Here is a 12,955-nt window from a genome sequence, read left to right as displayed (position 1 = left end):
GCCCTTGGTGCTGCTGCAGATGAGCTGCCTGGAGCCAATGCTGTCACCCACGCCCAGGCCACCACACTAGCTCCAGAAACACCAGCTATGGTGATGGATGTCACCGCTGCAGAGCACGTCCCTACCATGTCATTTGCAGCTCTGGGAAGTTCAGACACTGAGCTGGCGTCCATCAGGAGTGAGCTCAGTGCCAGAGCCACAGCAGGCAATGCTGCCCTGGAGACCAAGGCCACCCCAGTGAGGCTCAGAATGGGGCTGTCCCACCACGCAGCTCTCAACAGTCCTGGTGATCCCTTTCCAGGGTCTCTGCTCCTCCAAACCCCCTCAGCAGGCTCTGGGACCACCACAGCAGAGGCAGCTGCAGGCAGATCCCCTCCAACCAGACCCAGCATGACCATGACCTTGTCTGTCACAAGCACTGGTGGAGCAAAGCAAGACAGGTCCCCTCAAGCCGCTCCTGCACCAACATCTTCCCTCAGCAGGTATGGCATCAGGACCAGGTCAGCTGTCTCCATCGTTAGCAACGCTCCAGTTAATGAAGAAGGGATGGGAACCGCATCAGCAGCTGGTGGCAATGCCACCACAATGCTGTGGGAAAACAGTGCCACCCTGGCAGCACCTAAAGCATCTCCCGGCCGCAGACAGCCTGGCACCACTGCAGGCTCAGCATCCCTGGGCACTGGTGTCACCCCTGGACCTACACCAGCCTCACCACTTGGTGCTGGACCCCAACATGGGGCAGCTCCAGGGACAGAGATGTGGTCACCCAGCACTGCACTAGGAATGGGCATGGCTGTGCCACGCACCCCAGGGGTACCCAGAGCAACCACTGCCCCTGTGGCATTGCGGGGAGATGTGCCCCCTCTCCTGGAAGGCCGTCCCACTGCAGGGACGGCTCCGCAGGTGTCCCCATCCAGCGTCCCCCTGAAGACGGCAGCAGAAACGTCCTCACCGTCGGTGCCTACTCCACTGCCAGTGATGGGTGCTTCAGGTGACCCCCGCCCTGATGGCAGCAATGTGGGGCAAGTGCTGGGGACGGTGTCCCCAGAGGTGAGCATGCAGGAGGACCCAGGTGCTAGTGCAGCTCCTGCCCTGGGGACCAGTGCATCAGGGCCAGCTTCCAGCCCTGTGATTGTCACCGCTGGGTCATCGCCAGAGCCTCCCACCCATGGCACAGATGGTCTTGATACCAGTTCCCTGGTGGATTTGCTTCTCCTGGCTCCCCGGCACAGTCGCTCAGCCCCATCATCCACACTTGACCCCAGCCCATCACCAGCCATGGCCAGCCCCCACCCCAGCACCACGAGCAAGACACCTCAGCCAGCGACACCACCGCTCCCCAAAACCGTGGCCTCACAGGGAAGTGGGGACAGGTCCCCACCGGCAGGAGATGGCAGCACCACCCAGGCAGCTCTGGGCTCAACTCGGGTTGAAAACACAAGGGCAGATGCTGTGACAGGTACCACCCGCACCAGTGACACTGCTCCAGAGACAGCCCCTACGGTGTCACCCCACACCATAGCGAGCGTCACTGCTTGGCCAAGCACAGCTGCTTCAGACCACAGTTACCGCACTGCTGAGCCCACCGTGGACATGGATGTGGACAAGGATATGGCTTCTCCCACCCTGGGGAACAGGGTTACAGGGCTGCCCCTGGGGTTGCCCACCTCTGTGGCTGGGCTTGCTGAGCCAGGCACCGGTGATGCCACCATGGTGGCACGCTCTGCTCCAGGTAGCAAAAGCCCTGTGGCAGTGGCCATCATGGGCACAGTGTCACCCACAGCTACAGAGCTAGTTACAGCACGTTTCCCTGGCCTCACTCACAGCAACAATGAGCCAGGTGTGAGCATGTCCCCTTCTCTCCCTGAGAACACCCACCTGGTGGTGGTGGCATCATCTGTTGCTGAAGACGAGCCCTCAGCTGGGGTCTCCTCGCTGTCTGTTGGCCACATAAATGCATGGGATACTACAGCTGCATCCCAGTCAGGTGCTGGGAGTACCACCACCCGAGGAGACACCACCTCCTCTGAAAGAAGTGCTGAGGGTGCGGCATCCCCAGCCGGCACCAGCAACACCCATATGCCTGTCTACAATGCTGCTGGCACAAGCCCAGCTACCGTGCCAGCTGCCAGCATGTCCCCCAGCAACACCATCCTGCCAGCCACCTCTGCCAGTGGGGACACCTTCGTGGTGACTGGGACCGCCGCAGCCCTGCCGTCTGCCACAGCGGAGGCCAGCAGCACCAGCAGTGCCCTGTCCCCGGCTGTCACACGCAACAAGGTAGGTGGAGGCGAGCAACCTGTCCTATCCCCAGCAGCACGTTCCCCCAGCATGGAGACAACCACTGGGTCTTGGGATGTCCTTGGTCCCAGCCCTGCCTTCGCAGTGCCCAGTTCACCTCTGCCCAGCCCACACAGCCCGACAGGGGAGCCAGAAACAGCCACCGTGGGCGCACGCAGTGTTGGTGTGACACAGGGGCTGGCAGCCACATGGACCCACTCTGAGCCAGCAACAGGCAGCACTGCTCCCAAGTCTGTCACCAGCCCTGTCATGGGACAGGCAGCAAGCATGTCGCCTCCCAGCATGTGGATGATACTGGGGGTACCTGCCTGGGGGGAGAAAACAGCCATTGCTGGAGGCAGCACTGCAGGCAGCACCATTGACATCGCTGCAGGCAGCACTGCAGGCAGCACCACTGCTGTCACTGCAGGCAGCACCATGGCCATCACTGCAGGCAGAAATACAGCTATTGCTGCAGGCAGCACCACGGCCATCACTGCAGGCAGAAATACAGCTATTGCTGCAGGTAGCACCACAGCCATCACTGCAGGCAGCACCACAGCCATTGCTGCAGACAGCACTGAAGCCATCATCACTGCAGGCAGCAGTACAGCCATCCCTTCAGACAGCAGTACAACCATCACTTCAGGCAGAACCACAGCCATCGGTGCAGGCAGCACTTTTGACATCACTGCAGGCATCAGTACAGGCATCGCTGCAGGCACCACTGCAGGTAGCACTGAAGCCATCACTGCAGGCAGCACTGTGGCCATCACACCGAGCAAAGACATGGCCGTGACTGCAGGCAGCAGCACAGCCATTGCTGCAGACAGCACTAAAGCCATCACCACTGCAGGCAGCACTAGAGCTGTCACTGCAGGCACCAGTACAGCCATCACTTCAGGCAGCACCAGAGCCATCACTGCAGACAGCACCATGGCCATCACTGCAGACAGCACCAGAGCCATCACTGCAGACAGCACCATGGCCATCACTTCTGGCAGCACCAGAGCCATCACTGCAGACAGCACCAGAGCCATCACTGCAGACAGCACCATGGCCATCACTTCTGGCAGCACCAGAGCCATCACCGCAGACAGCACCATGGCTGTCACTTTAGGCAGCACCAGAGCCATCACTGCAGACAGCACCACGGCCGTCACTTCAGGCAGCACCAGAGCCATCACTGCAGACAGCACCAGAGCCATCAGTGCAGTCAGCACTTTTGACATCACTGCCGGCAGCAGTACAGGCATCGCTGCAGGCACCACTGCAGGTAGCACTGAAGCCATCACTGCACGCAGCACCAGAACCGTCGCTGCAGGCAGCACTGTGGCCATCACACCGAGCAACAGCATGGGCATGACTGCAGGCAGCAGCACAGCCGTCACTGCAGGGAGAAATGCAGCCGTTGCTGCAGGTAGCGCCATGGCCATCGCTGCTGGCAGCACCACAGCCATTGCTGCAGACAGCACTGAAGCCATCATCATTGCAGGCAGCACTAGAGCTGTCACTGCAGGCAGCAGTACAGCCATCACTGCAGACAGCACCACAGCCATCACTGCAGGCAGCACTTTTGACATCACTGACGGCAGCAGTACAGGCATTGCTGCAGGCAGCACTGCAGGTAGCACTGTGGCCATCACAACGAGCAATGACATGGCCATGACTGCAGGCAGCACCACAGCCATCACTGCAGGCAGAAATGCAGCCATTCCTGCAGGTAGCACCATGGCCATCGCTGCTGGCAACACCACAGCCATTGCTGCAGACAGCACTGAAGCCATCATCACTGCAGGCAGCACTAGAGCTGTCACTGCAGGCAGCAGTACAACCATCACTTCAGGCAGCACCAGAGCCATCAGTGCAGTCAGCACTTTTGACATCACTGCCGGCAGCGGTACAGGCATCGCTGCAGGCAGCGCTGCAGGGAGCACTGAAGCCATCACTGCACACAGCACCAGAACCATCTCTGCAGGCAGCACTATGGCCATCACACCGAGTAACGACATGGCCATGACTGCAGGCAGCACCACAGCCATTGCTGCAGACAGCACTGAAGCCATCACCACTGCAGGCAGCGCTAGAGCTGTCACTGCAGGCAGCAGTACAGCCATCACTGCAGGCAGCAGTACAGCCATCACTGCAGACAGCACCAGAGCTATCACTGCAGACAGCACTTTTGACATCACTGCCGGCAGCAGTACAGGCATTGCTGCAGGCACCACTGCAGGTAGCACCAGAACCATCGCTGCAGGCGGCACTGTGGCCATCACAACGAGCAACGACATGGCCGTGACTGCAGGCAGCACCACAGCCATCACTGCAGGCAGAAATGCAGCCATTCCTGCAGGTAGCACCATGGCTATCACTGCTGGCAGCACCACAGCCATTGCTGCAGACAGCACTGAAGTCATCATCACTGCAGGCAGCACTAGAGCTGTCACTGCAGGCAGCAGTAAAACCATCACTTCAGGCAGCACCAGAGCTATCACTGCAGACAGTACCAGAGCCATCACTGCAGGCAGCACTTTCGACATCACTGCCAGCAGCAGTACAGGCATCGCTGCAGGCAGCACTGCAGGTAGCACTGAAGCCATCACTGCACGCAGCACCAGAACCATCTCTGCAGGCAGCACTGTGGCCATCACACCGAGCAACGACATGGGCATGACTGCAGGCAGCACTACAGCCGTCACTGCAGGCAGCAGCACAGCCGTCACTGCAGGCAGCATCACAACCATCACTGCAGGCAGCACCATGGCCGTCACTGCAGGCAGCACCATGGCCGTCACTGCAGGCAGCACCATGGCCATCACACCAAGCAACACCATGGCCACCAGTGCAGGCAGCACTGTGGCTGTTGCACCCACAGCCCCAGCGAGCCCAGCCAAGGAGGTGGGAGGTCTCCTGGCCCCAGCCACTGTGGCACTGGGAAGACCACCAGCCACCATCAATCCTGCCACTGCCCCTGCCTTTGGGACACAGAGGGGACCGGCTACAGCAGCAAGAACATCTGTCCACACCACCACTGGCCACAGAAATCCCACCTCTGAGCCCCGACCCACCCAAGGGCTTCTCAGTAAGTAGATTTTCTTTTTCCTGAAGCAAAGGGTTTTCAGCTGACTGAGCACCAGGATGACTGAGGGTACAGCCTGGCTCAGGGTCACTTGTCTGCACTGCATGTCGGGCTGCCAGATTCGTGGACAAAAGTGTAATAGGCTATCTGATAGCATTGTATTCCAAGTTAAAAACTGAGTTAAAAATTGAGTTACAAGCCATCAGAGCATTGGTCTGGCCGGGAGCAGCGCAGGCACAGCAGCCCAGGAGCAAGGCAGTGAGTTTGTCCTGGCCAGAGGAAGGATGGAGCGAACATTAATGCTATTTTTTTCACCTTTTTAATTAATCTCCTGCCTGTGTCAGTGCCAGCAGCCTCACTCTACCCTTTCGGCACGGAGGAAGGGGACCAAGAGTGCATCCAGAGGACAGTGGATTTTAACTCCCCTCTATTCAAGCCAGAGATCGGGTTCCCCTTTGGGAAGTCACTGCAGGATGCTCTTTACGTGAGTCCTTCCTTGCCAAGCACATAAGGGATACACAACCTCTTTGGTAGAAAAAAAACCTCCATGGAAATGGGCCAGAAACCAATTTTCATCTATATTTTTTTTATTGTTTTCAAAATTTAAAATGACTGATTTCTGCTCACCCATGGATGCTAAAAGCCACATGGGCCATGCAGGAGCTGTCTGGGTTGTTGGCAAATAACGAGTTATTTTGGTTAGTTTACAGATAACGGACAGATCATTTTCCCACCCACGGACAACTATGTCCCCTCCAACCCCAACCCACCTCCCCAGGGCTTCAGCGGCCAGGAGGGTTTGCCGATGGTGGCCGTCTTTTGGGATGATGCGGATTTCTCCCAGGGTGTCGGCACCACCTGGTACCAGGTCTGGGCCATCAAAGATGTTCTCCTAGGAGACCCCAGCTCCCAGTTTACCCATTTAACCCCCTCTCTTGCCAACCAGCAGGAGTACTCCACACTCAGCTCTACCCGAGACCCCCTTGTCCATGACGTGGAAGCAAAGATTGAGAAATACCTGAAAATCCTCTACGTAGCAAAATGGACCTTGAAGGTGACATGGGAGAAGGCTCCAGCATACCCGTCCCGGCTGGATGACACACGGGTGAGCAGCGGGTGACAAAGGGGACAGCCACCAGCGATGGCTGGGGCAGGGCTGGGTTAGTGTCCTTCTGTGGCTCGATGAGGGCATTTTGGGTCTCACCACCTCAGTCTGCACTGCGGGGAAAGCCAGGGAGGCTGTGGGGGTGCTAAGGGGGTGCCTTGGCTTTCTCCAGACAAACACCTACCAGGCAGTCCTCACGACGGATGGGAACCGCTCTTTTGCCCTGTTGCTGTACCAGGACGGCAGGATGCAGTGGGACTACACGGAGCTGGCTGCAGGCAACGTGCTGATGGGCTTCTCCAGGTGCTGTGTGTGTGACTGCATTTGGGACAGCAGGGATTTCTCCCAGCGCTATGCTGGGACCATCAGAGATGTTATCCCCAGGAGTGCCCAGCTCCCACCCCCGGAGCAACCCTGTCCCATTTAAGCCCTCCCCTGCAAACAGCAGCACTTCCCACCCCAACTCCTTTATGGGGAGTGGAGGAGGGGTGCATCAAGAAGGGAACCCCAAAATTCCTCTCTCCACACAGCGGCGATGGCTATGCCCAAAATAATGAGCTGAGTCAAGAGCCACGAGCTGTCAAGTACCGACCCGACCAGCACAGCAGCACTGGCACTGGTACAGCACTGGGGAGCCTTGGGGTGGGGGGAGATGGAGGGACCCCTGTGCTCTGCCCTGGGGCCATGTCCCCTACATGTGTCCTTGTGAGATGATGGGCTAGCCAAACCACCAGTCCCGGGCTAACCACCAAGAGCAGAGCACGGGTGTTCCTTGTCCTGCTGTGGCTTCCCACGGCCACACCGGCTCTAGAGGGAGCCTGGAGACCTCATGTGAGGTCAATGGCCAGGGACAGTTGTCCCACGGGATCTCCCTTGGCACAAGGCAAGACCCCAGCCCAGCTGTGCTGTTCTCCGGTTGCTTCCCCCAGATGTGCGTGGGCTGTGGATATACAGGCTGGACAGTCGCTCCCGGGTGAACTACAGGCTGCAGTGCCTGACATGGCTGGACGCACAGCCGGCACCAGACACATGGAACAGCAAGCTGCCACCATGTCCCTGCTCCGGGCCACAGGCAGAGCTGGACCCTCGCTACCGCTGGAGCAGAGGTGCCAAGCATGACACCCCCTGGGGCCAGCCATGGAGTGGGGGAACAATAGTGGGTCCTCTCCTGCTCTGGGGGTGGCTCTGATGCCCTGCACCATTTCAGGCCCAGCAGATGCCTCCATGAGGATGCTGCGCACCACGTCCCCTAGCCCGGCTGGAGCCGGAGTGCGGTGTCTGTATCAAGATGGGAGCTTTCTGGAAGGCTGGCAGGAGAGAGTCTGGAGCCTCCCCATCCACCCCGGGGCTGGTAAGTGGGCACTGCCACTCCCTCAACCTAAAACACCCTGAGTACCAAGCAGTCTGCAGGAACAGGGGGTCACTGCCACCCCCCAGCACCCACCCGCCTTCCACTGCAGATGAGGAGCTGGAGGCGTTCGACTGGTGCTGCCGGCGCGTGGGGAAGCCCCTGTTCTGTGCCAGGTTTGCTGAAAAGAGACCAAAGGTCAACTGTGAGGGCTACATGCCACCCACCCCTGGTGAGTCCCCAGGGCTTTGAGCCAGGGTGCTAAGTGGGTGGCACAGCCATACATGGACCCCACGCATTAACCACACCTTGCAGCATCCCGGTGGGGACAGCTGAGCTCAGTGCAGCACATGGGGCTGCTCTCCTCCTTGCAATGACACCAGCATTTGCTTTTCTTCCTCCCCACAAAATGGCTCCATATTCTTCGGACCCCAGCCAGCGCTTTTGGAGACCCACACATCACCACCCTGGATGGGCTCAACTACACTTTCAACGGGCTTGGGGACTTTGTCCTGCTGGTGGCCAGTGATGCTCAGACAAGCTTTGTGCTGCAAGGGCGCACAGCCCAGACTGGCACAGCCCGAGCCACCAGCTTCGTGGCCTTTGCTGCCCAGCTCATCTCCACCACCACTGCAACAGTGAGTAGGAGTGACCCAGGTATTGCTTTGAATATTTAATGGGACAGACCCCTGTGGCAGGTTGGGCATCACCTCTGCATCACTTAGAAGCAGCCAGGACCTGAGAAGCATTTCCTCTCCTTGCCACCTCCCATGACCCCAACAAAGCTCCAATAGCGGTGGGTTAGACAGCTCTAACACTTCTCATAAGCCGGCCAGCAGAGGCTCACTGGCACATCTGCCATGATTTGCAGGTTGAGTGGACCTTGGGGAGCCAGGGTGACATCCAAGTCCTCCTGAATGATGAAACCATTTGGTTTTCCTACTCCCAAGGTGAGCAGGATGTGCTGTTAAATGTATCTGGGGAGGGACGAGAGGTGTCCCCATCCCACAGGGACCAGCCCTGACCAGGGTGAGGACAGCCACCCTGAGCCCCATCAGACACTGTGGACTCTCCCTCTGTGCTCCCCTTCTCTTGCAGACCTGGGTGCCGATGTGTACTACAGCCCTGGTGTCCTGCTGGTCAATGACTCCTCCATCACAGCCATCTTTGATGGGGCCATCAGCATCTCCATCTCAGCAGTCTCTGGGATCCTCAGCATGGTCTGCAGCCTGCCTGATCGGTACCGCAACAGCACCAAGGGCCTCCTGGGTGAGGACTTCTGGCACGGCTGCAGAGCAAGGCTGCAAAGTCCCCTTCCCACCCCAAAGCAGGCTGGCAAACACTGGGTCTAAACTAAACACCAGCCAGTGCCAGAGAGGGGGTCAACCCCAGCATGGGGAACTCCAGGCCTCTGGTGATGCTCCACCAGGTGTGTGGGACCATGACCCCGCAGATGACTTCCAGATGCCAAATGGTACCTCCATCCCCGTGAACAGCAGCGAGGAGGAGATCTACAGCTACGGGCTGACCTGTAAGTTCAGGCTCAGGATCTATCTTGTTGATCCCCCCATTCCTGCACCTCCTGGCCATGCTTTGGCTGGAGTGATGAAGACACTTGCATGAGTGAAAGTGGTGCCAGGGAAGCTCTTCAGCCTCCTCACCACTCCATGGAAAAGAGCCCTAAAATATAAAAATCCAAAGCCATACTCATGGTGTGCTCTCTTGCAGGGACTGTTGGAGAGCACAGCCTGTTTGCTCAGCCTCTGCCCTCACCACTAACAAACTTCACGCCCGCCTTCTTGTCCCAGCTGCGGCAGGAGAACGAAAGCCTGTACCAGCTGGCAGCCTCGCAGTGCCATGGTAGCAGGGAGTGCATCTATGATGCGCTGAGCACAGGGGACGTGGCACTGGGCCTGGCCACCCAGAGCCTCGCTGCTGATTTCCAGCAGAAGAAGATGGTACTCAGTAAGTGGAGCAGATCCTTGCCACGGCATGGATAACCGAGAAGTGCCATGCTCGCTCCCAGGGCTCTCTTGCTCCATGTGAGACAGGAGAGAAGTCACTGAGGTCTCTGAGTTGCATTGCCTGGCTGGCTGGTCTCCAAGCCTGCGAGATGCCACCATGCTGTACAACACAAGGGCCTTGTTGGTGGGTGGTCATGGCAGCATCTGCTTGGGGTCCCATCCTCACCAGGAGGGACTCAGAGCCAGAGGGTGCCAAGGCCACACAGCAAACACCTGGCTGCCCACTGTGTTGCTCTTTCCATAGATGCCTTCCCTCCTGTCATCATCGGTGACACGTCACTCACAGCCTTCAGGGCAGAAAGGGTCAGGAGGCAGTACCGTGCCGTGGGGATGGGTGCGCATTTCGTCCCCCACCTCTCTCCAGATCTCAACATATCAGGTAGGGAAGGAGAGATGTGGCAGATGGGAAGGAGGAGAGGGACACCAGCCACTCAGTCCCTTTCTTCTGCCACCTCCTCTAACTACCGCCTCTACCCCCATCAGAGAGTGGCACCTTGACGTGGGAGCCCCACGGGATGTCCCCGCTTACTGTCAACCTGGAAGCTGTTGGGTCCAACAACCTCTCTGCCCTTCTCCAGCTCCGCTTCACCCTTTGCAGCTGCAGCAGGAGCCAGGAGTGTGACTACAGCAACACCGTCACCCTCGGGCGGTCCTCCCTGCAGGTAATGTGCTGGCAAGCTGTTCTGGCTGTTTTCTCTGTCCAGCCATCCTCCTCGTGTCCCCTAACCACTGGTGTCACTGTCCCCTTCCCAGCTGGCAGCCTGCAGGTGTGAGGGCGGCTCCTCGGGTCCCTTCTGCCAGGACCCAGCAGACCTCTGTGCCCAGGGATGCTTCCCTGGCGTGAGCTGCGACTCGCACGCTGGATGTGGACCCTGCCCAGCCGGCCTGACCGGTGACGGACGGCACTGCTCAGGTGAGGAGGGCCCGCCATGGCCACCGGGAGCCCAGAGCACTCGCAGGACCCTGGCCAAGGTATTTCTCCTGGTGCCATGCTGTGTTGCCTTGGCAGATATTGATGAGTGCGCGCAGGGGATGGCATGCCCAGGGAACAGCACCTGCACCAACACGGTGGGCAGCTACTCCTGCTCCTGCCCAGATGGTGAGGAGGGTGAGTATGGGAACCCCAGCAGGGCATGATCCTTGTCCCCATCACCCCTGGGGTCTCAGTGGGAAAGGGCTCCTGTGGGGCCCGAACTGGCTGGAAAGGAGAGGAGGGGGAGTTGACTGAGCTCTGTACCCAAGCCCTCACTGTCTTTAACAGAGGGGACCTGACTCCAGCTACCCCTCATGTTCCCAGGCTGCAGATCTCACTGATCCGCTGGGAAGGGGAACGTTTCCCTACAACTTCTCTGTTTGAGGAGGAAAAAAAAAATTCTCATCCCACCAAAGTTCAAATGCACATGTGGAGGTTGGGGGCCTGATACAAATCCTGTTTTGGGTGGTTTTGGTGGGGCTGGGCAGGTTTTTGCTCCTGTTCTAATGCAGCAGGCTGGGTTTTCACAAGGGTAAAAGGCTCCAGCAGAGCTTTTGAGGACCTGAATACTGAAAGTCTTAAGGAAAAATAATACCAGGAAGAAAGGTATTACAGCATATCTGAGGATGGATCTGGCCCTGCAGCCAGGTTCAAGGCTCCACCTGACCTGGGCTCCCTGTCCCACAGGTGAGGATCTGGGCTGTGGCTCAGCCTGTGGGTCCCGCTCCTGTCCCGAGGGCTACTGCAGCAATGGGGGACACTGCCACCTGCACCTCATCACCTGCGCCCCCACCTGCACCTGCCCCCCAGCCTTCACCGACCAGCACTGCCTGGTGGCAGGGGGGGATTTTCGGCCGCTGCCCAGTGCAGGTGGGTGCCTGTGCTGGCAGGGGGGTGAACTCCAACCCTGCGCATCCCAGCCCTGGGATGCCAGAGCCACCCCTGCGGCTTCCCCTTGGCAGATCTCCCCCGGAGAAGTGTCCGGCTGCAGGTCAGAACGCTGCGAAATGCCACTGCTGGGGAAGTCAACGGCACCGTATGTTTCCGGGGGGGACAGGCTCGGGGAGGGCGACGCGCTGGCACCCAGGGTGCAGTGGCAGCTTTGGGTGCCCGTGTCTCCGTGCACCCCCCTCCAGCAGGATCCCTGGGGACCCAGTGGATCTGCAGGCCTGGAGGGAGGTGGCACCAGCCGTGTGACAGCTGCACCGGTGCTGTCCTGCCTTTCCCTAACACCGTCCTGCTCCCCCACCACAGGTCTCAGCCATCCTGGGCTCCCTGGAGGTAAAGGCTTTCCAGAGCAACACCAACATCACCCAGATGTGAGTCAGATGGGGAGTGCCCCCTTGCCCACCTCAAGGAACCAGCAGGGCTGGGCATGGGGCCACAGGGTTTGGGACATAAAGGGCATTTCCCCCATCCCAGAGTCTATTTTTCTAGTCCTGATGCTGGTAAATCCTTGGAGACACAAGCCCCATGGCACTTTCCATCTCCTGCTTCACCCCTTTACCACTCCCAAAGTGGGGAAACTGAGGCACAGCGAGCCTCAGTCACTTTGTGATGCAGCAGTGGCTCCACCAGCAGCCCCATCCTTTCCTTCTCTCCCTGCAGAACACAGAGTGATGGTTTCACCTTCGTGGTGGTGTCAGAGTTTGCCTATGACAGCCGCGGCACTGTCATCCAGTTCCTGAACAAGGACCTGCCGGGGGCCATCATCAGTGCCTTCAACAGGCGGCGAGGGCGGCGGGATGTGGGCACGCTCCTCCTCTTCCAGCGTCTGCACCGGGACAACATCACCGACCTGGTGAAGCGTGAGTTGCTCCTGGTGCTAAGCCAGGGAGTCCTAGAGGAGCACCCCACTGTCCCCATTGTCCCCATCACCTTGTGTGCCCTGGGTTCAGGTAATACCAGTGGGAGAGGTAGGTGGGCATGGATCCAGCTCAGGGAGACCTGGGGAAGCATCAAGAGGTGATGCCGCGGTGTGGCCAAACTGATGCTGTCCCTTCCCAGGGACAGTGGCTGAGCTGAGGCCATATTTCCCCTGCGGTCTGTATGGCTACAAAGGCTACCAGCTCCACTACGTGGCAACCACTGGCTTCGTCTGCCTCTCCCCTTGCAAGATGGGCTATTGCCAGCATGGTGGCCACTG

This window comes from Nesoenas mayeri (genome assembly GCF_963082525.1).
Source record: "Nesoenas mayeri genome assembly, chromosome: 9".
NCBI lineage: Eukaryota > Metazoa > Chordata > Aves > Columbiformes > Columbidae > Nesoenas > Nesoenas mayeri.
Note: the sequence above shows the minus strand (reverse complement) of the source record.